Here is a 26,009-nt window from a genome sequence, read left to right on the forward strand (position 1 = left end):
TCCTCAGAGCCCCACGTATAGCCCAGGCCCTGCTGAGAGACTCTGCCAGCCCTGCAGCAGCAGAGGGAAGTAAACAAATCAACCTCTGCCAAGCAGCAATGACAGCAGAAATAGACTGGAAAGGATTCAGGAACTTGATATGGGCTGCAAGCCCTATGACGGTGACCACGGAAGAGCTGCTATGGGGATGAAGATGGCACATGCAAGAAGGAGAAGAGCCACGTCTCCCCACAAGCAGCCCCAGGTGCAGTGCTGGGGCCAGACTGGCTGTGTCCCCAGGCCTGTGTCCCTGCAGCAGGGATGGCCCTGCATGAGGGGCACCCATCTTGCAGCCCATGGGGAGGACGGACTGAGGGAGGGGTCATTTCCAAGCAAGTCCCCCACACCAGGCTTGATCAGAGGGGCTGCAGTTGCAAGGCCAGCTCTTAGCAGTATCTTAGTGCCAGGTGTGACCAGGTCCCCACGATGTCCCCCTCCAGTGGACCAATGAGGGGTTCTGTGACAATGCAGCACCATGACAGCTCTCTAGGGCAAACAGAGTGTCCCCTCAGGTTCCCTGCAACAGTGGCTGTGGCCCAGCTTGGCCAGAAGAACTTTTTAGCTGGTGTCAGCCATAGCTCCCAGGCACTGCCAGAGTAGCTAAACCCAAATGCAGAGGAAGTACCCAGCACCCCCTCCTGGGTTTCATGTCCTCTTAGGACCAGGCCAGATGTTGAGCTGATATGCACCTGCCTGGGCCTGATTTGTCTGGGGACTGGGCATAGCTTGGACACTGCCAGATGCAGGAGAAAGCTGGTGTCACTGCTTCCCTCTCACCAGTGCTGTGGTGGCAGGAAGGCCAGGAGCAGCCCTGCCATAAGAAGGGTCAACATTGGGAACAGCGCCAATCCTGGGTGGATGGGGCATTGCTGCAGCTCCCCAAGATAAACATGCTGTGACAGTCAAGGGGACACGATGAGGTCATGGTCCGTGCCCTCCCCACTGCAGCTCCAGCCACACAGTCTCAACAGAGCTGTCAGCACTAGATGCTTTTTGAGCAGCCAACCCTCAGCAGTTGTCTGCTCCACAGTACCAGCAACAGGTGCCAAAGAGCTCAAAAGTATTTGACAAGTGTTCTAAGACAGAAATCCCACAAACACCTGCCTTTCTTTTCCCTCCAGTACCATGCAAACCCCACTCCATGAGGCATGAGCTGTCAGACTCGCTGGCACAAAGGCACAGCTTGAACTGCTGCCAGCCCACAGGCCACCCCCAGTAACCCCCCGCCCCATATCCCCACCATCTCTCCCTTCCCAGCAGGAACACCCAACAGGTCCTACACATGGACAGTGCTCAGGCCAGCATGACATGATGTCTGCATTCTGACGCTGGTCCATGGCTCACACCACCAATACTGAAAAGAAAAAGCAAAGGCTGCGAACTCTGATCCTGGCCACATGGCACAGGCCAGGTCATCCTAGCCCACGTCTAAGTCAAGCTAGGTGGGAGCAAGTAAATGCATGACATGAGCAGGGAGGAGTTTCATGACATCAGTGAACAGGATGACACAGGACTTCTTTCTCATGATTAAGTGTCTTGGGGATGGTTTATTATCCTATATAATTTTTGGAATTTTTAATCTGTTTTCTCCCTGCCCCAGGCTCATCCTCCCTGGCTCTGGGACCATCACCATGAATGGGAGCCAGGTTGGCGTTTCCAGAGGCAGCTGGGGTCGAGGCAAGTGGTAGTTCTTCCCTTTTCCACACAGGCTGTTGGACTGACCATGCAGCTGGTGTCTCTAACCAAAAACCCTGCTGTTTCTTTAGGGTTATTTTTTTTGTTTTGTTTGTTTGTTTGTTTTGGGGTTTTTGTTTTGTTTGGGGGGTTTTTTTGCCTTTTTTTTTTTTTTTTTGCTTCAGCACTGTGACTACACTTGCCAGCTTGCTTTTTCTTCTGCTCTGCTCCAGCTCCCAGGATGACATGCCATTCCAGTGTGTGGAAGGCTCCTTTAAACTGTGCTGGCAGGGGCCAGAGTAACTGTGGCCAGCTGTGACCCCAGACACCAGGGAGGCAATTAACCTGTGGCAATTAACACACTTTACTATTCATAATGCTCTGTTGGTTGAAGCATGATGTTTATAATGCCAAGGCTGTGGGTCCAATCCCCATATGGCCCATTCATTTAAGGGCTGGACTCAATCAATGATCCTTGTGGGTTCCTTCCAATCAGAATATTCTGTGATTCAGTGATAATCCTGTGGAGCAAGCATCTCTTCCCATCATCTCCCCTAGGGGACAAGCCGGACAGGAGGAAAGGGACACAATCATGTCTGCCTGATGCTGTGGTCTGCTTTTGCCTGCTGCATCCAGAGCATCCTGCCTGGCCTCATAGCCAGGAACTTGTCCATCATCCTAAATGGAAGCAAACCACCTGCTGAGGAGCACCACCGCACTCGTGTGCAGATATATGTGCACAGAGAACCCCACTTAACAAGCTATTTCCATACTAATTAAAAATTTGCAGATTAAAGAGAAACTCTAATCTCAAATGAGACAGCCCAATTTTCTAAATAAGCTTATTGTTTTCATACAGAGATCAACATGTTCTCACTAAAACATCATGCAAGTGCTGCAGGTTTATCACCACAGTCACAAGTGGGGAGTTTTCCTTCTCCATGCTCAAGTTTTTATGCCTTTTTACACCTTTTAACTGATGCATGCCCCACTCCTGTGCTGCCAGCCCACAACACCCCTGCACCAGACAAGCATCAGGCACTTTCAGCAGCCAAGGACAAGTCCTCCATGAGGTCATGGCACAACCTCCTCAGCAAGCCCCTGGTGCTAGGCACCACACATGTGCAGTGAGCACACCAACATGGTACATGCTGGCAGGCTGATCACGCACTAGGAGCTGTCTTGTCGCATTGCAAGAGACGAGCAGAGCTGTGCTGAAAACTGTGCTTTGTCCCTCTCCATGAGCAGCCCAAGTCACTGTAGCACAGCCTCTACACAGCAGCTGCTGCTAGCAATGACGCTTTCAGTTACACAATTTGAGGCACATCAGGTTACTATCCTCCTCCCTTGGATTTATTTTTATTGTTCTGAAAGCACAAGCCATCCCTACACCAGACTGAGTCCACATCGTGACATTATTTCCTTTTGCTCTTGCCTGGGCTCCTCCAGGAGATGCAGCATCCATGCAGAAGCCATGAACATTATCAGAAATTCCACAACTGAGCCAACACCAACCCAAGACTGACTATGTGCTCTCCCTCTTCTACCAGCCTTCCCATATGAGTGGCCAAAACCTCCTCTGCAGCTGGAGAACTGATTTTCCCGATTCAAAGGCTGAGGCTCACTAACATGTGCTCCTGGTATTCTGTGGACATGCACAGTACTCCAGCCATGTACCAGTACCACAAGCACTCTGTGAAAGCAACCACAGTTCCCTGTGAGGAGCGATCTTCTATCTCTCTTGTACACACACAGCTCCATCCAGCACACGTCCTGCAGAGTGGTTCACTTGTTTTCTCTCAGAAACGGGAGAAAATCCTCTCAATATGATGTTCAGAGAAAAAGGGGCACTGAAAATGAGCTGAGAGGAAAGGCACAGAGAAGCCACAGTGGCTCTGACTAGTCAGCCTGTAAAGGGACAAGATCTCCAGGGCTTGAGAAGAACTTTTAACAGGCATTGCAGAAGCATGCTTGTCAAGTCTGGGAGAAGAGGTCAACACACGAAGAAAAAGGAATAAAGCTCTGGAGTGGTAACAGGGATAACAGGGTAACAGGGATATGTACCCAAAGGCACACACAAACTACTACTCTCAGCCTGGCTTAGCCACAGTGCTTGCAGGGCATCCGAACTGGAGCCTTGGCAGTGCAGAGCCTCGGCCAGGATGTGCTCCCCAGCACCTCTGCATGACATAAATTCATCCACATAAGCAGAGATGAAGGAACACAACATTTGGAAGCCACAGCACTTGGGAGGTAGCACTGCCTTTTGGAACTGTCACAGACAGCTGTGAGCAGTCCCAAGGACTGTCCAGGATCAAGCCATCACAAACGGGCCACTGCTGAGGATGTTTTCCAAGATCACACCTGATGGAAAGACAGACTGCCACTGCCTATATCCTGTGGCATGCCAGAAGAAGACGTGGATGCTAGCATGAAAGCCAAAGTGCCTTTCCAGACTTTCCACCATACAACGTCTCAAAGTATCCAATTTCCTGCTTACTCAACACCCCACCTGCTGAAAATCTAGCTCTGAATAAACAAAACACACACTTACCCTCAAGTGCAACCTGACTGATGCATGTGCTGGGCAACAAAAGCGCAGCACTAAGGACTCCATTTGTACGTGCAGCCGCTACACCACTATTAGACCAGGAAACTTGTGTTCGAACAGCCATCCAGCAGAATGAGGGCATGTGGAGGAAGCCAAGCCTGGAGATGTTCTGAACACCCTTCTGCACACAGTGGGAGCAGGTATCAAGTGTATGGCACCCAAGGAAAAGCTGGATTCAGTTCGGAGCACAATGAACTAATGCACACCCCAAGTGCAGGATCCTGGCAAGCAGGACTCATGGCTGGCAGAACTGTCTTGCTCCTATGGGATCCTGCGCTGCCCTGATACCTGCAGCACCTTGCTATCACTGTCCTGGCTGATAGCAAGATAGACAGATTCCTTCAGCAACCCACAGCAGCATACAGTTCAGCAAACACAGCCTCACACATGCCAGGCAAGGATTTTACAGCTACACAGGCAACACATTCTTCTTGACTCCTATAAAGCTCTGAAGCACGGAAATGAAGAAAGAATGAAGCAAGAATGGAGCTCTGACAATACCTTGACAGCACCAAACCTCCTCAAAGAGGCCAACTCACATGGGCTGCAGCTCTCCTCGCACCTTCCTCCATTGCTCTAAACCACTATGTTCTCTTGAAATACGCTGCCCAGGTGACATCCCAGCATCAGTTCATGATTCTTCTACTCAGACATCTTCCAGCAGCTAAGCTATGGCACCATTCAATACCAAAGCTACTACTGGGGCTGTCCATATGCCACAGAGCATGGCCCTGCTCCTCTGTGCTTCAGAGAAACTCCTCTCCTAGCTCTGTCCTGAGCTCCCATGAGAGACAGTGCTGGAACAGGAAGCCTGGCTTTCTGCACCAACTTTGCTTCTGTCCTCATATTGTTTTATATTGCATTTTTATTTCTATCCTGTATAGGTGGCTGAAAAGAGTAGACAGATAGCCCCACAGTGCAAAAGCAGGGGGAACACTGCACGTGATGGACCCCAGCTCTCCTGCTGCTCTGAACACCGGGGGCTATGCTTTTGGGAAGGCCAGCCTGACATAAGAGAGGGCTGAAGGTGGAAAAAACACAGCACTCACCCTTTCTGCGTTCAATCCTCAGGAAAATCCAAACCAAAAGTCTGCTTGGAGTGATCAGCAGCTCCACAGCACACATCCAGTGCTTGCAAGGGCTGGCATGATTTAGCAAATGGGGAAAATTCAGGAGGCTGGTGAAGGCTCAGAGTAATTGGTACCCTAAGGAAGAGCTACTTGCCAGATCAGTTTGTCCAGCATGAGGGATGCTGGGACCCACTGCACCTCACTTCAGAGCCCATTGCTGAGAGGAGGTACCCAGCCCTAGCAAGAACAGCTTGCAGCCTCTTTTCTCCAATTGTGCTGAACTCCAACTGTGCACTCCCAATGAGAAAGTATCCCTGGCTTTTTAACAAGCCTCTGGAAGCACATTGCTGACCACAGTGCCTGCCCAGAGCAAGGACCAGCCCTGGAGAACATTTTACAGCCCCTCTGTGAGTCTGACTACCCAGCAGTTACCACAGCATCAGGCTGACCCAGTACACTTTGTTCTCAGGCCTGCATTCACCTCAAGAGCTGAACATGTCCGAAATATCACTGTTACCTTCTGATCTGAGAAGTCCTTGGGCCACAGCAGGCTGGGTGAGAAGCATCTGTGGCAACACCCTCCAAGCAGGTCCCAGCATCCCCATGTGCACCCACTCCAGCGTGTCCCACACGCTCACATGGCAGGCACGTGAGGTCCACAGAGAAACCCCCAATGCCACTGTGACCATGAGCTTGTAAGAACCATTGTAAAGTCACAGTGCTAGAAGCAGGAAATCTAAGACAAACTGCCACAGGACACCAAGGAATTCCTAGTATGTGGTTTGCAAAAATAGTTACAATGCCTGCATGCCTGCAACTTGTCACAGCACGGAAGCAACAGCTCTTCAGGGTCCCCCTTGGCCCACAAACAGATCTCAGTGAACCTCAGACACATCCCACAGCAGTCTCAAATCCACAACTCAAAGAAATTCCCTGATTTAATGTGATACACATATTCTTGGCCAGGTTTTGAAACTTTAAAGACAACAGAATCTCAAACAATACTCTCTAACATTTAAATTAAGTTTACATACAGCATAGCTAGCAATCTGTAACCACAGTAAGTAGCATTCATTGTTTTGCTACTTCAGTCTGGCTGGGAAGATGCTGCAACACACACCTCCTTTGCCTGCAGGCTGAGAGCAACCAGAAGGAAATTCTGATGGATCAGCTCCAGCTGCACAAAGCTCCCAGGCAAACATTAACATGTCAGCCCAACAACCCTGCATCCAAAACTGTCAGTGTTTAAATTACTGCAGAAGAATAAGTAATTTCTAATATCTATCACCTTGTGTGACAATGACAGTGAGCCTTCTGTGAAGGTTGCCCAGATCCACATAATACTGGGAATGGCACCACAAGTGAGCCTGCATAGTTGGGGACATGGACTGCAGGAGAGGATCCACCACAGCCAGCCCTGCACTGACGGCTGCTAACGGGGCTCCTTCCAGAACCCAGCCTTGGTCCCCCAGCCTGGGTCCCCAGGACCCTGCCCAGGCCAGCTGTTAGCTCTGAGAATAGCTCAGATCAGCTGCAGAGGATCAAATAATTGCCCTGGGGATAGGAAATACCAACTATTTTCAGTTTTCTGGGAGCGCTGTTGGGCCAGGGGAGGCAGGGTGCTGGTCACCCAGTCTGGGAGGAGCTGACAGCTTGTTATATGCTCTCATTGTTGCTTATCCCAAAGAAAGGAAAAGGTTTCCAACAGGGTTTAAACCTCAGACTTACTTTTTTGAAACCATTTCCCAGACTGCAGTTTTTATAGGAAAATATAAAATACACAGATTTTCCACCCGAGGCTCAATCCTGACATGTCCCACCCTTCCTTGCAGAGCAGCAGGAAGCAGGTGCAGCCCCAGTGCGAGGGGCACACAGCACTGCTGGCCAAAGCTCTGAGGGGCAGCCTGGATCAGAGCTCATACCCCCATCACAGGCACTCAGCAATGTGCTCTTGGCTCCTTTTCCCTCAGATCTTTGCAGGGTACCTTTAAAAGCCACATGAGATCCCTAAAACTGCTTTACAGGCTGAAAAACTACTTGTGTCCATAAAGAAGTTCCTGATGGCAGTATGAGATGTCAGATCCAGACACTACTGCCTCCATGCCAGAGCATTAGCAGAAGCATCTACTGCCTACCTCTCAAAGCAGCACCTCTCCCTCTCTCCAGAAGCCTGATTCCTGGGGTGCCCATGGACTTTGCTGTGCTTCAACCACACCATCTCACATCCCAGGAGGATATTTAAAGGACACTGATGGAAACACTCAAAATGAAAATATCCCAGTAAAGGTCTAACAAGCACTATTAGCTGAACTTCTGTAGGCAGCTGTCCCACAGGCAAAATCCTGCCCACCAATGCTGCATGCTAGTAGCAATGCTAGAATCCAAATCTGAACCTTGGATGCAAAACTGGGAAGGAGCAGCCAGTCTGTGCTAACATCCTTCAACAACAGCCCTGCTGACAAAAGGCACGGCTGCCTGGAATCCCTGTGGAGAAAACAAGAAGGAAGTGGGAAAGTGGTTAATGTTTCCCAATCCCAGTCTGACTGACTTTGAAACAGCAGTTTTCTGACTTTTAAAAAGAAATAATCCAGAAATATGCACATAAAATTGTAAGGAACCCCAGCTCAACCCTGTTCTGCATCACTGGCAAGCCTGGGGAACCCATGTGCACAGGACAGCTGTGGGAGCGGGGCTGTAACAGCACTCCTAGGGCACAGAACACCTGGCCTTGGGAGAAACCTCCCCCGGCAGCCCTTGGCTGGGCTTCAGATGTAAAATTAAGATTAGGGCTGAAGAAAAGCTAAAATTCATATCCTGAGAGGGGCAAGAAAGGCCTCACTAGAGGAAAGTAGGGGCTGCTAAAGACCTGAGTTTGCAGACACCTTCCTGAAAAATGACCTTGGCAATAAGATTAGGGCTGGGATAACACTGGGCCAAATAAAGTCCAGAGCTGGATGGAGCTAGAGTGGAGCTGCAAAAGTACATGGCAGCTTCTAAGAATGCTGGGCTGGGAGAAAACACTGGTCCAGGCAATTGATAGAAAACTTCTCTACAGCTTCTCAGGAAAATCAGGCTGAGAAAAAGAAAACCCAGAGGTGCAGAGGCACCAGAGCTCACATGAGCAAAGAAGAAACTGCATGGCACCTCACCTGAGAAAAAGCCTTCATTAGGAAAAAGGCTGGAGAGCTCAGCTAAGGCTCTGCTGGAAAACCAGCAGCAGGGTCCAGAGTCTAACACTCATGTAGGGCTGGAAAGGGATGGCAAAAGGTAAAGAGGATGGACTGGGAAATAGTTTAGAACGTTCCCTACAGCTCAGCTGGAAAACAGATCAGGTCAGGAGGGAAGGTTACACCACACCTGGACCTGGGGAGAGGGGCTGCCACAAGACCCATGTGGGACACCTTTTGCCAGAAAATGGCTGCAGGCTCTTCCTTATATCACTTCTTCACAGTCCACAGGGAAACACAGGTTCAGGCTCAGAAGCAGAATGCCTGGTGTTACTGCTGGAGCAAAGCTGGAAAAGGGCTGCCAAAGACAAGTGAGAACAGCCCAGGGTCTCAGGATGAGTGAAAGCTTCAGTGTGAGCCACGGGTTAGGGGTATTTCCTGCAGTTCTTCACAAAAAATAAGAAGCTTGAGTGAAAGCCAGAGCTTACAGCTGAGCCGGGGCTTCAAATGCCAAGTGGGATCTGGCTGGGTCAGTTTTCACCCAGGCAATGGTTGTGGAGCCTTTTCAATTGTTTTGTGGAAATGTGAGAGCGAGTGCCAGGATTAGGGTTAGGGCCTTGAGAGGGATAAAGCCTAAGGCTGCACTTGGACTGTTGCAGGAAAAGGGCTGCCAAGATACATGGGCTGGAAGAACCCTATCTGGATTTCCAGCTCTAAGGCTCAGATGGAAAGCAAGAACTACAGCTAAGTCTGACAGAAAGTGAAAGCTTACAGTTGCATTTGGAACAGGGTTAGAAATGGTATGCCAAAGATTATTTTAGTTTGTCAGGAGCCCTTGTATTGGAATCACCTTTTGTGCAGCAGTTCTTGTCAAAAGTTCAGCTATAAAATTAGGTTCAGATTAACACTCATGGACAGAAGAAGCCTTGACATACAACTGAAAGAGGACAGCAATGGGCTGACAAAGCAAATTGGGGGCCTGCAAAGAAACTGTGGCTTAGAGAAACCTATGGTCTGGAAAATGGCTCAGAAGCCTTCTCTAGAGCTTTCCCAGAAAGGAAGAGCTAGGGTTGAGAGAAAGTCTGGAGTTGCAGGCAGAGCTGGGAAGGGGCTACCAGAAGGAAAGGGCAGGAGACCCATGCTAGAAAAAGGTCTCAGGTCTGCCTACATGGCTTCCATTCCCAAAAAAAAAAGAAGACTAGAGACAGGACTGAAGGATGAGCGCTGCCATTGGGATAGGGCTGGAAGGTGGCTGCCAAACACTCGGGATGGAGAAATTTTTATCTGTGCAATGTCTGGAGGTCCATGTCTCGAGCTCAGTAGGACAATGAGGATGAGATTTCAGGGAAAGACTTTTTTCTGTTTAAGGGAACACAAAGCCTGTGGTGGTGTGTCCTGGTTTGAAAGACAGGTCTCTGCCAAGGAAGGCAGAAACCTCCTTTGTAATGGAGAATATCACCTCTTTCCCTCCAAATTATTGTAACTCTGAAATTACAGGGTGTTCAGGCACAGATACGGGAAAAGGAATAGCAGTTCTTTACATGTGTGTGTGTGTGTGTGTGTAACAAGGCAAACAAACAACAGCCCCGATAGCAGCAAGGAACAGCCCCAGAGAGCCAGTCCCAGCCTCCTCCCGGCTGCAGGCACCTTCCCCTTTGCTGCAGTTCCGGGCACAGCCGGCAGGGGCGCTGCTGGCTCCCGGCCGGGCAGGGCGGGCGCGATGATTCCCCCGCGCCTGCAGGGGGCGCTGTGGCGCCAGCTCGGCCGCCTCTCTCCACACGGGAATGGCGGGCGGGCTGGCGGAAGGGATGGACAAGGGGCTTCCTTTGGAAACTCACGGCAAGCAGCCGGGAAGCTGAGTGGACTGCAGCACGAACCTCGGAGCAGCGGGCTGGAACGGCACAGGCGGGCACAGCCGGGGTGACAAAGACTCCTGAGCCGTGCCAGGAGCCGCAGAGTGTCCCAGCAGGCGCAGGGTGCCCGCAGCAGCTGCAGGAGCAGCGGGGCTGGGCACAGGCAGGCGGGCTCCACACGCAAGCAGCCAGAGACGCTCCCTCCGGGAAGGGGCCGGGGCCGGGGTCCCCTTCCCAGTGAGGTCGGATGTTGGAAAGGTCCCAGTTCAGCAGCTGCTCTTGCGAGCAGAAGCTCACCCACGGTAAGGAGAAAGCAGTGCAGGACAGAACTCCACAGTGGCAGCAAAATCTCCCAACAGCAGCAGCCTGCCTGTCTCACCTCTGATTCCAAGGGCGAGAGGGAGACTTGAGCTTTCACCCAAAATCTAGTGGTAATCTCTGCCCTTTCCAAGAGAATTCCCTACAGCCAGCTGCATCCCTCTCCCCCATCTTGGCCACTTCTTTTAAGTATCCTTTTTATCACATCTTAGGCAACAAATGGGAGAATATTCCCTAAGAGGGGGGAAAAAAAAAATAAAAAAAGGAAAAAAACGTCCAACATGGTGTCAGGCTCCCACCCTCTTTCATTCAGGTGCAAAGTAGAGCAACAAACAGAACTTTTAAAAATCAAATGTTTGTTTTCAGAGGCTGATGGTGCACTGAGGCTGACTGAATTTTTACAAGGACAAGTAAAAGATCAAAAATCTGTAACCTCTTTCTCAAAAACAACACCCCTTCTTGTTGAAACCTTTAAAAGAGCCAGCTGGAGGCACTGCAAAGATTTGCACTGCAAAACAGTGAAAGCTAGACAAGGATTATTCTAGCTGCACAGAACAGCTTCATCACAAAGAGCACCAACACCACCTAAGACTGAATTATATTAAAACATATCTTGTGGAAAGGAGCTGTAATTAGACTGATCCACAAATCCAATAGTCTCCACAGCCAGCAAGCTAAAAACATGGCATGTGTTAACCTGTACTCACAGGTTATGTATTCCAAGAGCAGGAAAGGGGATGCCTCTGCACCATTCAAGCTGCTCTCAGTTTATGTCCTACTTGTCTTTTACGAGACCCTGCTGGTGGGCTCTCACATCTCAAACTCTATCTGGTTTTTGCAGTGCATCTCCAAAAAAGGCTACATACCCAATGTAATTTCATTGATCAGCAAAATACCTGACAAAAAGATGTTTCTCCTTGTAATATAACACATACACACAGGCGAGGGTCAGTCAAACAATACCGATTCTCAGGGTCCTAACGGGATGACCACTTTGGGGGAATGATGCAGGGGAATGGAGCTTGGATTCAGTGGTCGGGCCCCTTGTGACAAGTAAGACCTTCAGGGAACAGTGCCAGAAAAGGGCAACAGAGCTGGGGAAGGATCTGAAGTACAAGTCTGACGAGGAGTGGCTGAGGAAGCTGGGGGAGATCAGCCTGGAGAAATGCCCAGGGAGGACCTTTGCTCTCTACAGCTTCCTGACATGAGTGTGGGGCCAAGGCGGACTCTTCTACCAAGTAGCAGGATATGAACAAATGGCCCCAAGTTGCACCAGGGAAGTTTAGGTTAGAGATTAAGGAAAATTTCTTCACCAAAAGGGTTGTCAAGCATTAACACAGGCTACCCAGGACAGTGCTGGAGTCACCATCCCTGGAGGGATTTAAAAGACCTGTGTCTTGAGCACCTGGGGACATGGTTGAGTGGTGGTCTTGGCAGTGTTATGTTTACAGTTGGGCTCAATGATCTCAAGGGCCTTTTCCAAACTACTTTGATTGTATGGTTAAACTACTTTGATTGTATGGTTCATAGGAAACCGTCAAACAGCCCCCAAAACCAGTAAGGCACATGGCACAGTCAGAGCCCACCCCCATCTTTCTCCTGGGGATACATCCAGACTTGTTTCAGCCTTTCCATCTCTCCAAAACCTGCATGTGCTCCCAGGATCCCCACACAACCACTGCCAAAGTCTGGGCCCACAGATAACTTCAGACACAAAAAATTCAACCTCTGAGCACAATCTTCTGACATTCTCCCATTGCAGACTTCCACCAATATCCCTTCGAGCATTCTTTGTCTCAAGATGTTCCAACAGCCCCTCAGTCACAGACACATCAAGGCACTTCAGAAAGGAAGTTTTATTCATAGCTTTTATCCTAAGAGCAACTTTCATTTCCTGAAGGGAAATCTCATCCGCAGCATGGTGAGGAAAATGGGAGTCAGCAGCTCTGAACACAGTCCCAGTTTTGTTTTGCCTTTACTTCCAGGGTCCATATTATGTTCAAGCCTTGTCCTCCCTTCTCTTCTTTGACAGTTCAGGTGCCCCCAGGTCCCCCAACCCACAGCATAGGTGTACATGTCCAAATGCCTTGGCTACAGCTTAGAAGCTCCCTCAGGCCAGCTCAGCCCCTGAGCTGCCCTGGGGCAACATGAGCACAGCCCTGTCTGTCCCTCCAGGTCACGTCCATAAACTTGTCCCCAACAGGCAAAATGGCCACAAACCCAGACAAAGCAGAGGCGCCAGCATCTGCAGAAACTAATGGCATTTACCTGAGAACACACCTTACAGCAGCAGCAAATTTTTTTACTTTACTGGAGCACATTCCTGTAGCACAGTGCCATTTTCAGTTGCCTGCAAGAGGCAGGTGACAGCCTTCTTCAAAGGGGAAAAAGTACCAATTTTATCTGTGGAAATAGGCTGCAGCTAGGAAACAAGGGCAGTTAAACAAAAATGAACACTCCAGATCCTTAATGATCCCCTTCAGGACAAATAAAAAGGGGCATGTGGCTTTCTCCAAACACACCAGGACCTGGTATTCAAAAGAAAGCAAAGCTCATAAGCCACTCTGGAAGGACAAGGGGCACCCACAGGCCTGGGTGGGCATGTCCACCTATGTGCCAAAAACATTGGTGATAACCCATTTGGAAAACCTGCACTCTTTCTTTGCCTTTGCTAAACAGGAATTTTGCATTCAAGTCCCTCTAAAGCTGCTACTTCAAAGAGCAGAACCAGGAAACAGCCTTGGACATTGCAAACTTGTAAGCAGCCACATGTCGCTACACAGAATCCCAGAATGGCTGTAATTTAAAGAGATCTCTTCAGATCATCTTGTCCAAGTTCCCTGATAAAGCAGGTTTCACCCTGAGCAGGTCTCACAGGATTGTGAATAGGGAGGTTTTTAGTATTTCCAGAGGAGACTCCACTCCATACACTTAAATTCTGATTTTCAGCTCATACCTGTGGCAGACATTGAATGACACAACCAAGCCACTCAGCATGCAGCACACACACATCTCAATGAAGTGATAAAAATCCAGCAAAGGGATCACACTTGCTTCCCAGCAGGTGTCTTGAATACTCCAGTCCCAGGCCAGAATTGAGTGCCCCCGATCCCCTGAAGCACAGCAAGCTGGGTCCAGTGGAATGACAGTCTGCCTTGCACCACTGCTGAGGTGAGGAGGTCCTCCAGCAGATACTTCTCCTGCAAAGTAAGGACACACTGCCAGCCAGGACCACACAATGACACTACAGACACACAAACTGGGATCTGTGCCTCAGCTGTCCACCCTGACCTAAAAGTACATTTTAGTGGAAGGTGTTCCTGCCCATGGCAGAGAGATTGGAACTGGATGACCCAAGACTCCTTCCAACCTATTCTATGATTCTTTGATTTAGACATCAGCAGCTTTTTCAGCTGCTTTTCCTACGTAGCAGAATGGAAGCCCTGCTTGGTGGCTAATCAGTGACATTCAAGAGGAATAGGAACCACACACTCCAGGCTGGAGACCCCTCTGCTTATTACAAACCAGAGAAGTGCTCTAATACAGTACACCTCACTCACCACACAGCCTCACTCACCCTCCAAGCTACCTAGCACTAGCCCACTGGATAATGACCTTGTCTTCCAGCCCCCTGAAGCCAGAGGGTTCCCCTTCCCAAGTGCAGGAACAGCACCTGGCACACCCAAAGCAGGGTCAGGGAGGGGAGGTGCCAAGGACAAGGTCTCACTGCAAGCAGCTCTTTTGAGATAGAGGGAGGTTAGACACTTCTTGATGCATCTGTCAGTAGACTGCTGGTGACACTTCCTTCAAGGTGAGGGACACAAGCCTTGCTTACCTCCTCAACATCAAATAGCCCTTCTCTCTCCTCCTTTCTGTAGTTCTAATTAAAAGAAGGACCCCTTGAAAATACAGATATCAAACAGGCACAGCACTTTGTATGCAGCCCTGAAGGACAAGCAGGAAGATAAAGAATTGCATAGCCATGCCATGAAATTACTGATTTTCAGACAAGCAGGTCTGCTCTGCTGATGCACCTCAAGAAGTGCCTATGCACAGCTTGAAGGAAAAGAGATTAGTCAGGGGTGCCAGGTCCAAACTTGTTGCCGAGGCCTACAGGCCGGTAGCAAACCAGGCTCAACTAGCCAAGGGGAAGTTGGGTGGCTCAGCACTGCATTACTCCTCTGGTACCTGAGGATGTAGTAACCTGCCCTGACACAAACACTGGCAGAGGTCAGAGTACAGACTGATGAGTAGTCTTAGAAATAAGAACTGCAGCAGATCCTACAGACACAGCACAAGAGCCTTGCTCAGTCCTGCCAGACAAAGGAAGCAACAAAGGGCACCAGGCAACAGGGCAACTGAGAGCTTTCAGAAGCCTGTCTTCCAAGTAAAGAACCTTGGTCTGTGTTTTGCACCACATACCAACACCTGTGCCAGTGTCAGCAGCTGTCCTTGTGTGTTCACACCATTCTGGAGTGGTGGGGACACCCCACTGCATCACAGAAGCTGCAGAGTAGCTCTCTCGAGGAAGAGGTGCTACTCCAGGCCTGGCTGCCCATGAGTTGCTCTACTCTCCACCACCTGCTGTCATTGTGGGAGCAGCCCTTGGCTCAAACACAGAGCAGTGTCTCATGCCTGAGAACAAACCCGACAGCCTTGAGGAAAGGAAGTAGCCAGTAGCCATTCTCTACCATACAGGGATGACGTGAGCTTTGTCATTTCTCTGTCAGGGTCAAACAACACATTGCCTTTGTAGAGATGAGACATCAGTACTACTGCTCTGGCAGGAACTCTGAGAGTCCTGATTTGAGGGCAGAGGCAGAGGAATAGTCTCAGTATCTCATGGTATACCCCATCCCACAGCTTGGAGAGCCTCACACCAGCTCACTGCCCAAAGCAGGTATATGGGACCAGACTTGACAAGCAACTGAGAATCATCCCCAAAGAAGCCAGGAAGGGTGCCTGCATCTGCCTGAAGTCAGCTGAGGGACATAAGGACTGGTCATCACTTGCCAAGAGGTTTGCTGTGCTCCCCTGCTACTCCTGGCCAATCACTGAGAGAGCTGTGGAGTAGCAGACGACAGATCAGAATTGATAGGATCTGGCAGGCTTTGCCAGGCGAGCCGGAACAGAACGCCCCAGGCCCTGGCAGCATCTCCCCATCAGAGGAATCTCCTCAATAGCTTTGTAGTTGGTAAAGCACACAGCAAGTCCAAGGACAACAAAGCAGGGCCTACGCATCAGCCACCCTCCCCACCTGATGCATCCACATTGCAGGTGAGCAGCAGTGAAGGACTCACAGGTCTGACTGGGACAGACCAAGAGCAGAACCTGGAGCCTGTACTGCTCTCCCTGGCTTGACTACCAGTCTTCTCTGAGACCAAACAGCAAAGATACACATCTGAAGCCCTCTGGTGCTGTTTGAGCCTTGTTACCTTATCAATCCCTGTTCCTAAGCAGGGCTGCACAGGCACGTCTCAGCCAGCAGAGCTGCCGGAGCTTGAAACTTGAGTGTCTGCTGCAATCCAGAGGGACTCAGGGAACTACATTCCTGAGGGCTGCATGGATAAGAGGCTATGCAGAAACGTCTCCCTGCCAGCAGATTTAGAGAGATGCTCCCATCACTCGGGGAGTTCCAGGCAGGGGAGACACGCACTGACAACGCAACCGCCTGCAAAACACTAGAGGCAGAGCTAGGGGAGGGGTGAAAGAGAACCAGGGCAGGAGAGCGGCACTTCTCTCCCTGTCTCCTCCCCAACAGCTCTCTGCAAGTTGAATTAAGGAGCGCTGCATGGTCCAGCAAAGCCTCCCCCAACGGGCAAAACAGCAACCCGGCTGGCTGCCCCTCCACAGCACACTCCATCACCGGAGAGCATCTCTGCAGCATACTGTCTGAAGGAGGTACCTAGTCCCCGTCAGCAGCTACCTGTCTGCAGGCTGTCACGCAAGCAGCCTGGCAGGCAGAGCACAGCTCTCTCCTCACAGCCTACTGCAGCAGGATTTATTTATGTGTCTGCAGCAGCTCTGTGCCTTCACCATGGGAATCCAGGCTGAAGCTCCATTGGTGCCGAGTGAGAAGAAGCCTCACCACACAGCCTCAGTGCAGCCCGGCAGGCACAGGGCTGCAGGGGGCACAAGCCCCTGGAAATGGGCCCGCTGGAGCGGCGAGCTGCATTCCCAGCCTCCGCAGTGCCTCCCCCACATCCTGCCTCCAAGCCCTCCACTGGGGGTAGAGAATGCCAATCTCGAGTTGTAATTTTTCCAAGTTAAAAATAACCCAGTAGTTTAGCAAGAGAGGAGCAGCAGCAGCGATGCAGGGGGCTGTGGAGTCTGCAAGCTCACTGCCAGGCAGCAGAGCATACCTTCTCCTTCCCAAACAGAGGCTGTGGAGAAGCATCTTCCCAGCTCTGATCACACAGCTATAGAAAATAAGATTCCCTCAGCATCTCATCTGGAGAGGCTTAACCAAGCAGTCAAGTAGTCCTCATTTCAGAGCTGCTCAAACACTCCATGGCACCATGGGGGAAGACACAGGCCCCACATTCCTGAGCAGAACCAATGGTAGGATGAAGAAAAAAGGGGAAAGAGTACACAGAGGTCCAATTAACCCAAAGTAAGGGAGCAAACATGAATCAGGCAGGTACTTATGTCCAGGACAGGCACCATCACACCAACAGCCAGCCCCAAGGGACATAGCCATCCTGCAAGTAATTTTCTGTTCTCAAAATACTTTAATCTTTATAAAAAGGAGGGGGTTAATGAACTGTGTTCTCTGTGGGGCCGGGGGAGCCCAGAGATCTGCTGCTAAGGACACCAAAAGCACATGGCAAACCTGCAGTACCTTCCAAGGACACCCAACCCCGCCACCCCACAGGCGAACGGGCAAAAAGGTTTTGACAAGCAGGCAGTAAATCAACAAAACCTCCTTGCCACTTGCTCCCTTGGAAAAGGAATATGGTGACACTGCACAGAATTCCCTTCAAAAAAGCCTGTTCATCACAAACACTCTGCTCCCAAGCTCTCAGCCCTACAGCAAGAGCCACATCAGAGACCCCAGGGAGACACCTGGGCTTGTGCCATTGCCTGTCCACAGAGGATGCTCTGTTGGCATCCAGCAAGCAAGAGAGCACATGCAGGCTGGATACAGCCCCCGGTAATGCAGCTTCAGTCAGTTGCACTTCATGACTCTCATGACAAGCTCACGTGGCAGAACCAGCAATAGCTCCTTTTTGGAGGGTTTTCAAATGCAGCTCCTAACCCAAGACCATAACCATTATGACCTTCAGCAGCTGCGCAGTGCCACAGGGCTGAGAACCAAGGGCTCACTCAGAGTCCAGTGAGCACAGCAGTGAGCAGGAACCAACAGCATAAGGGAAGAGAAAACAGCAGAATGGCTAAAGCCCCTTCAGTTTGTTCAGTGAAGGCACATCATGAACAGAAAGTCATGCCTGGCCATTCAACATGCAAACAGATGCTTATCAGCTTGCTGCTAAAGAGAGGGAAACCACATCCGAGCTCATCATAAAATGTATTTCCCTCATCATCTTCATGAACAGCCCAAAATGAGGGAACACACCATTCCAAAGTGGCACAGGAGTTGCAAGGTGACTGTCTGCAGAGCAGGGATGCACCCAGCATCCCTGTACCCCCTTCTCCATCATGGGAGATGCACCCATCATAAGCTTTGTGCCCTTTCCCACATCATCATCCTGTTACCCTGGTATGCAGGAGCTACCAGGACCAAGATAGGTTTTTCAAACCTACTGTGTCTGTTGTCTTCTGATCTGCTGGCCAAGAGCCTGACTCCAAACAGTTGCTCATAAGCCTCAGGCAGTGGATTTTAATCCTCAGCATCAGCAAGACAAAAAAAAACCAACCCTGAGAAAAACCAATGCAGCTCCTACACAGTCAAGGGAGAAAGGAGACAGGAAGAGCTTGCCCAGGCTCGTAGCCAGCACCCAGCAGGTTGGGCTCCCACAGGGGAGGCACTTGACCACCTTCAATTTCAAAAGGCATGATTTCATGGGCAAGGATGCACTGGTGCGCAAGAGCATGTGTGGCACTCCTGCACACACAGGGTCCACAGCAGCTCCCTGCAGAGCAGTATCCCACCAGCACAATTCATGTGCCTTATCAAAAGCATCCCCAGCTCCTTACACATCAGCAAGGCCCATTCCACATCACTGATGTAGCACTTACCAGACCTCTGCTACCCATAAAACACAAACATGCTCCAGTGTGGCATCCAATCCAGGCCACCACACAGCCCAAATTAACTGTCCTGTCTGCCCAATCTTAACAAGCCACTCCTCCATCACCAGTGCCAAATCTTCCTTCCACTTTATTCACCAGCCCCAGAATGCACATCAGCAAGCCAAGAAGAAAGGACATGAATGGAGTGTCCAGGCCTTCCCACCTTTTCCATCACACTCCTAGCATCTAATTTCCTACTTTAAAGTAAGAAAAATGCAACATCCACATGCTACAGGAGAGCCCTGAGCTCCAGAAGCCAATAAAGCCTATGACCAAGTGTCACTTCCACAGCATCCAGCAAAGCTCCCCCATCCCTCTGGCACCCTGCTGCAGGCCAGAGGCAGCCACAACCACTCTTCTGGCCTGTGGGAGTCAGAAGCTCACTGCTCACAGCAGCTCAACACAGTGGCATGACCAGCTTGCTGGCAACCAAAAAGATGCCTGGTGGGCAACTCCTGTAAGCCTGGGACAGTCCACCCAATCTGCTCCTCCACAAGGCAGCTTCAGCTGCCAAAGAGGCTGTAGAAAGCCTCTGGTCAGAGTGACAACGTTTTAGATGGAAGAGCGCAAAGAAGCTCTGAGGACACGCTCTCAGTGCTGGAAACAGGCTCTCTTCCCTGAAGTGCCTGGCTGTTACCCCTGGGTAGAGAGAGAATTGTAGGCTTAGCTCCTGCTGGCATCCTGAACCAGAAGTAACGAGGAGCCAGACTTCCCAGTAGTGTAAGAAAAAAGTCTCTGAGGAATTACTGGGCTCAAGGGAGCACAGGGGTTACTGTCAGCTTGTTCAGAGGCTTCTTGCATCAGGGCAAAACATCCAGCTGCTCTCCAGCTACCAGCATGGATGTAAAGGTTTCAACAAAAACCAGTGCCCTGTGCACTCTGCACATTTTCCTGCTGCCTTTTATGTCTCACACGAGTGCTCAAAGCTTAGCTAAGTCCGTCTCCAAGGTCACTGTCCCTACAAAGAAGCCACCAAGCACATTATTTAACATTTATTAGTAAGAAAGGTGTACAAAAGCCAGCCCAACCAGTAGGCCTTGGGATTGGAACATTCCAACAGCCTATTCAAAGAACATTTTAGAAGGTTTGAGAGCTTTACACCAAACTGCACCAAACTCATACTATCTCAAGGCAGATGGCCAAAAAATGAGATGGCATTCCTGAAAGTACAGATTTTCTCCTCTTGCTGTTGTTAACATCCTGCACAGCAAACTCAAGCTGTCAGAAAACAGCTCTGCCACACTGCAAACAGCTCCTCAGAGGCAATCATAACCCTTTGTGCCTCTGTTTTCTAATGCTAGAAGAGAGATTAAAAAATCAGCATTGACATCAGGGCTACTGAGGTGGTGAACAAACATAATGCACCTCAAGAACTGCCTGTAGACACGTGAAGGACACATCTGACACCCTGAGCAGATTTTGTGCTGAGAAGGCACAGCAACACTGGCCACAGCCCCAAATAGTGATGGAGACCCCACTGCAGAGTCCAGTCATGCTGAATATCATTTATTCAGGAATTTCTGCAATTGAAGCTCACTGCCACAGACTTCCACAGTGTACCACTCTTACTCCTACTAGTCATTCACCTTATGTCCCCACATCTCTGTTTGCTCCTGTTATCTGCTGACTAAGGTATTCCCCATTGTTCTCCAGCTATAACCACGGTAAAGAAAAAGGGTGAAAGAAAACGTTGGGGCACTCCTGCCAACCTCCTGCTTCATCTAATGACTAGCCCATGAGAATATGCCCAAGGAAATACATCCAAGGAGCTGAATGAAACATGGCCAAGTCACCAGCAGCTGGGCCACAGGAACAGAGTTAGCATTTTAAACATTTCCAGGCCCTCACAACAGGATGGATGCCACTGCTTTGCCAAATGCCTCATCTGTGCATGGGTGGCAGAGTGGCAAGGGGTGTACAGTGCGGGAACAGAAGGGAACTCAGGGCCAGCTTTGCTTTGCCTACCATGGCAACATCTCAGACCACAGCTTGAGTGAGCACAGGCATTGAAGGCTGATCCCAAGATTCATCTTAGTGTGTGATAAGTGAGCAGCTCTTCCTTGGGCCAGGCAGCACTGCATCCTGGTCCTAGGGATCTCAAAAAACAGGTGATAAAGGAAACTCAGCCTGGTCTATGCTTTCATACACTGTGAGGGCTGGGAGGGCCTAGAAGGGATCTCCAGGAGCAGAAGGATATTTTGCTACACTGCTATCTCTCCAAGCACAGGACAGCTCCAACATCAGCTTACAGAGGCCCCTTGATTGACGCTGCCCTGTTGGAAAAGAACTCCTGCACCCACACAGGTTGTACCTGTCCTGCTAGCGCTGCAAACCCAGGCCACCCATTCCAGGTCATGGCAGAAAGGTTGCCTGGCAGACCCCTGCCTGCAGCAGAGCCAAGCTCCCAGGAAAATAACATGCCAAATAACCATGGTCTGAGAGTTTTTGTATGCTGTAGGGAGGTCCCACAGCTCATGGCATTTGTTCTGCCTGTACATCCTGACAAAATCTAGCAAACCTCTCTCCAAAATAGCAACAGACAAAATCTGCTGTTTTCCAGGCCTGAGAAGGTACTTTGAGAGAACAGTCTCTAGAGTTCAGATGCTATCTGTAATGAGACATTCTTCTCAACCATCTCTGTTTCCTTGCATTTGTCTTTTACACCATCCCAAGAAAGACTGAAGTATGGAAGGCTGAGAGCAGCACCAAAGAGAAATTCTTCAATTCCTCTTGTGCAAATGCTTGGGGTTCAGTGATGCCAGCTCCTTAGTTATAGGCAATATATATATTTATAATACATAAATATATATATAATATATATATAATATAGGCAAAACACTTGGCTAGCCCTTTTAAATGGTGAGCACACAAAGGCCTGCCCAGACACACTGCAAGTGTGCACACTTGCAATATGCAACATGCACACTGCCTAAAGGGCATATAGAGAGGTAGCTCCTTCTTGCCTCAGCTCATAAAACGCTTTAGTCAGAGACAAGCTCAGAGAATAGTGAAGAGAGCATCAGCCTTGTCAGGCTGGAGAGCCACAGCTGCACGAGTAGGGAATGCATGGGCATGGGCATGGGCATCCTGCCTGAGGATGCCAAGCTACTGTCACTAATGCTGGCTGCATAGTCCCATGTTTGCAGAGTCCCTCCTTCCAAACAGAACAGGAACCCCAGACCACACCAAGCTTTTTCCAACAGCACACAGACAGAGCTGCTGTGGCTCTCTCCTGGACTCAAGCTGCATTTATTCAGGGCACAGATACAGAAGACACCCTGGACACTCCTGGCCAACCAGCACCATCATCATGGGGTCAGCCAGCCAGCAGGCAAGCACCTGGCATCAGCTGCATCAAGCTACCAAGACACCCTTGCCCCTGTCTGCCTGGCAGGTCTGTAGACATCAGTCTCCTCTGACATGTAATAATGTGGAAGCTAGGTAAGCAACAGACAGAGCAGAAGAGCACAGCTCCCACAGACCCATGTCCTAGACCATTCTTACTGCACATACCTGTCCAAAATCCAAACCAACATGGTTTCCACATTTCCTCTCCCTCTGTACTTGGATAAGCCACTCACATTCTGAACCCTTCCTTCAGCAGGCATCTCTGGAGGAACAATCATGCAACAAGGTCCAGAAATCCACTTCTGCTTTGTGTCTGTCTCCCTCTTCCAGGTAAGGGTGACAGAAAGAGCAGGAAGTAGAGCTAGATACAGGAAAGGGTTTAAGAACACTGTCCTCAGCTCTAATGCCATGCTCCACTCAGCAGAGCAGCCAATGGAGAGCCTGTCTAGAAACCAGACAGCAGTATGTGCAGATACCCACATTTCCACACACAGCATGTCCTGTCAGATGTGGGTACAACCATACCTATTCAAACACATAGGTCCTACAACCTGCAGAGCCACACCTCAATTCAGGGCACTTAAAGAGGGCCCTGAATTGAAATTACAAGCCTCAAAGAGCCTGTGCCCACAGTGACACACTCCTTCCTTTGCCTTCATGATTCAGGACCCTGGTCCTCACACTCAAAGCACAATGTGGGACTAGCACAACTCCAAACCAGCGACTTTGTTCCCAGACAGAAACACTCACCCTCCAGAGCAAGGAGGTGGAAAAGTCACTGTGACTGGCCCACAAATCTGCAACCGCAAGCCTCAGCACCTTCACAGAAAGCACAAGCCTTGCTTCAGCCAGCCTCCCCGCAACATCACTGCGCAACAAACAGAGCACAGTCTCTGCTGTCTGCGGTGGAGTAGAGAAACCTGCTTTTATATATGCACCAAAGTGCATGCTGGGAAAGGCTCAGATACTCTAGTGAGGGGCACCCTGCAGGGACTGAGAAAGATCACTGAGAAACAGAGCTTTGCTTGCCCTAAAGCAACAAGCAGAGAAGCATACAAATAGGAGGAATCGGCTGTGCATTCGCACACCCCACTGCACTCCTTCCGAGGCTAAGCAAGCAAAGGGTACAGCAAAGATGCACCAGGCATTTAAAGAAGTCATCAAAAATGGCTCTTTTCAGATCCTCAATTAACAGACACCGAACACTCAAACTTCATTTTATCTAAAGTATATTCTAAGTTCAACCAGAGCAGATGAAAGATTGTGGGTTAAAAAGTGCTCTGTGAACAAGACCTAGATCAAGGCAGTGGCTCACACAAAGACAGCAGCTTTCACAGCACATCTATAGCAAAGCACTAATGTTTATTATTGTATCTAGGACTAACTTTAATTCTGTCTCAATGACCATATATAACAAGGCATTAATGTTTATTGAAGAGCCAATATTTCACCTATCTATATGTCAAAGAAGTGGAAATCCCCTGTAACTTTGCAGCACCCTCATTCCTGCATGTAGCTAATTGCTAGTGGTGAAATTCACCTTCCAAGGCAGTCATGCAGTGTAAACTGAAGTGCAAAATGAAACTATGTCCACAAAACAAATATCTGTTCTCAGTGCAATAGAGAGCAAGCACAACTCCCAGCAGTGGTTGCTAACAGGGAGGGCCTGGTAGCTAAAGTCCCTCAATTAGCTAAAGTCCTGCTTCTGCCTTCAAGGAAATACAAACAAGGTATCTCCTGGGGAAAGAGGTGAGGGCCTTACATCCCAGGAGGTTTTAACCCTAAAGACAGTAAGTTCTTTCTCCACACAGGTCCACTGATAGCCACAGGGACACAGCTCCCCCCAGCCTTCTTCACCAGGCCTTTGCACAGGCCTTTTGCCCTTCCCACCTCTTTTCCTGTGCCAGGGGTCCCAGGCTGTAATTCAAATAAATAATTTAGGACCACATCAGATAGAGAAACAACCTTGCCCATTCACTGCCTACCTGTCCCTCCCTTGCAACAACAGGCATGTTAGCAGGACACGAAGCCAGCTCAGGGGCCTAGAGTAACACCAGACCCCTGATACAGTCTCCTACTCTAATGCAAAACAGGGCTGCACCGATTCCACACTTTTAAAGATACATTTAGAAAATACTCTGAAAATTGACACTGACAAGCACAACTTTCCCCTACTTTCAGCACAGTCACCCCAAAAGGAAACAATTAATTAGCGGCATTTCAACCCAGACTTCCCATCACAACTGGGCCAAACGGCAGAGAGAACCAGAACCAGACAAGCATCAGAAAGCTTCACCAGAAGACATATAAATTTAATCTTACCAGAAAAAACACAAACTAAAAAATTCCCAAACACCACAGTAAAACAAACCATCCCAAAACAACCAGCATAAAGCTTGGGAAAATGCGAGCCTTCAGAAGGCATGCTGTACCTCAGAGGGCAGACATTCATAGTATCAAGAAGCAGCATCCCTCAAGGGGAAACCAGGGCTGGAAAATATGATGGACACCCCACAGCCAAGCCAGCATCTCACCCTCACAATAACACCCGCACTCCTTGAACCATACCCAACACGCCTCTGCAAGCACATTTCTAACACCCACACAAAAAGCTAAGAGGGACTGGGACTTGGTTCCCATGCTTCTCATTTTATTTTCTGGACTGAAAAAGAGTGTTTTGCTCCTGTTAGAGCAAGATTTATACTCACTACAGGCTGAGAATGCCTTGAGATAGCAGGCTGCAGTATGGAAACAGTATGTACCCCTTCACGTCAAGGCAGTATTTCCACCACAGAGAGAAGGTCCTCACACAATGGATGTGCCAAAAGCTCCCGTGACCCCCACCTGGTACTAATACAACTCAGCACCTCTCTAAGCACTGGGCTCAAGGGAAGCACAGAGTTGGAGCGCTACACTCAGGCACAAACTTCTCCAGCTTTTAGCTGTCTTCCGAAAGAGCCAACTGTGCTCAGGCATTCCCTAGAGCACAGTCATAACCTTTCCACAGATATCTGTCAGGGACTGGCCTTAAATATTAAAGCCCAGCCACAGTGTCTCAGGTATACCCTAATTCTTAGGCTGACTGGACACATCCAACATAACAATGCTAAAAATTATTAGCCACATATTGGCGGATTGCTAGGCTGCATCCCAGATTTTCCCATATAAGGGAAAGTTGAAGGCATTGTCCTATCACATGGAAAACATATTGCACCAGCCTGAGATATTAGGAACAAAATCAGAGTCTACTCATGTCACAAGCTGACACCCAGAGAACCACAATTTTCCCTTTTTGCTGCCGGGTTGATCAGCTTTCCCCAGCTCTGTTATTCCACCAGGGGCTGGTGCCGGATGATCACTGGAGGCTGGGACAGGCGTTGCCTGGCGTTGCACACACAGCTCGGCGCTGTGCAGGGCTCAGCACTTCCTTAGAGGATTTTGGTCCCACCACCACCACGCTTGGCGACACAGGCATTGACACCTCTCCCACAGTCAAGGGTAATTCCGTTTTCATGGGTTTTTAGCGTGCTGAAAACTCACCACACAAACCCTGCATGTCACTAACACTGTGCCACAGCAAACATTGCTGCCTCACTGCATACAGACCCTTCATCCTCACCATCTTCTCTCCCCTTGACAGCACTTGTTGGCCTCCAGCAACCATTCTGCCTCTGAT

At 49.7% G+C, this 26,009-nt stretch overlaps 1 protein-coding gene across 9 annotated transcripts in view; it reads right to left on the minus strand.

Annotated features, from left to right (window-relative positions):
• Positions 1–26,009, minus strand: part of CHD6 (chromodomain helicase DNA binding protein 6) — an 85,395-nt gene that overhangs the window by 55,840 nt on the left and 3,546 nt on the right. The gene's annotated exons all lie outside the window — the stretch shown is intronic.

This window comes from Cyanistes caeruleus, chromosome 16, assembly GCF_971803275.1.
Source record: "Cyanistes caeruleus chromosome 16, bCyaCae1.hap1.1, whole genome shotgun sequence".
Taxonomy (NCBI): Eukaryota; Metazoa; Chordata; class Aves; order Passeriformes; family Paridae; genus Cyanistes; species Cyanistes caeruleus.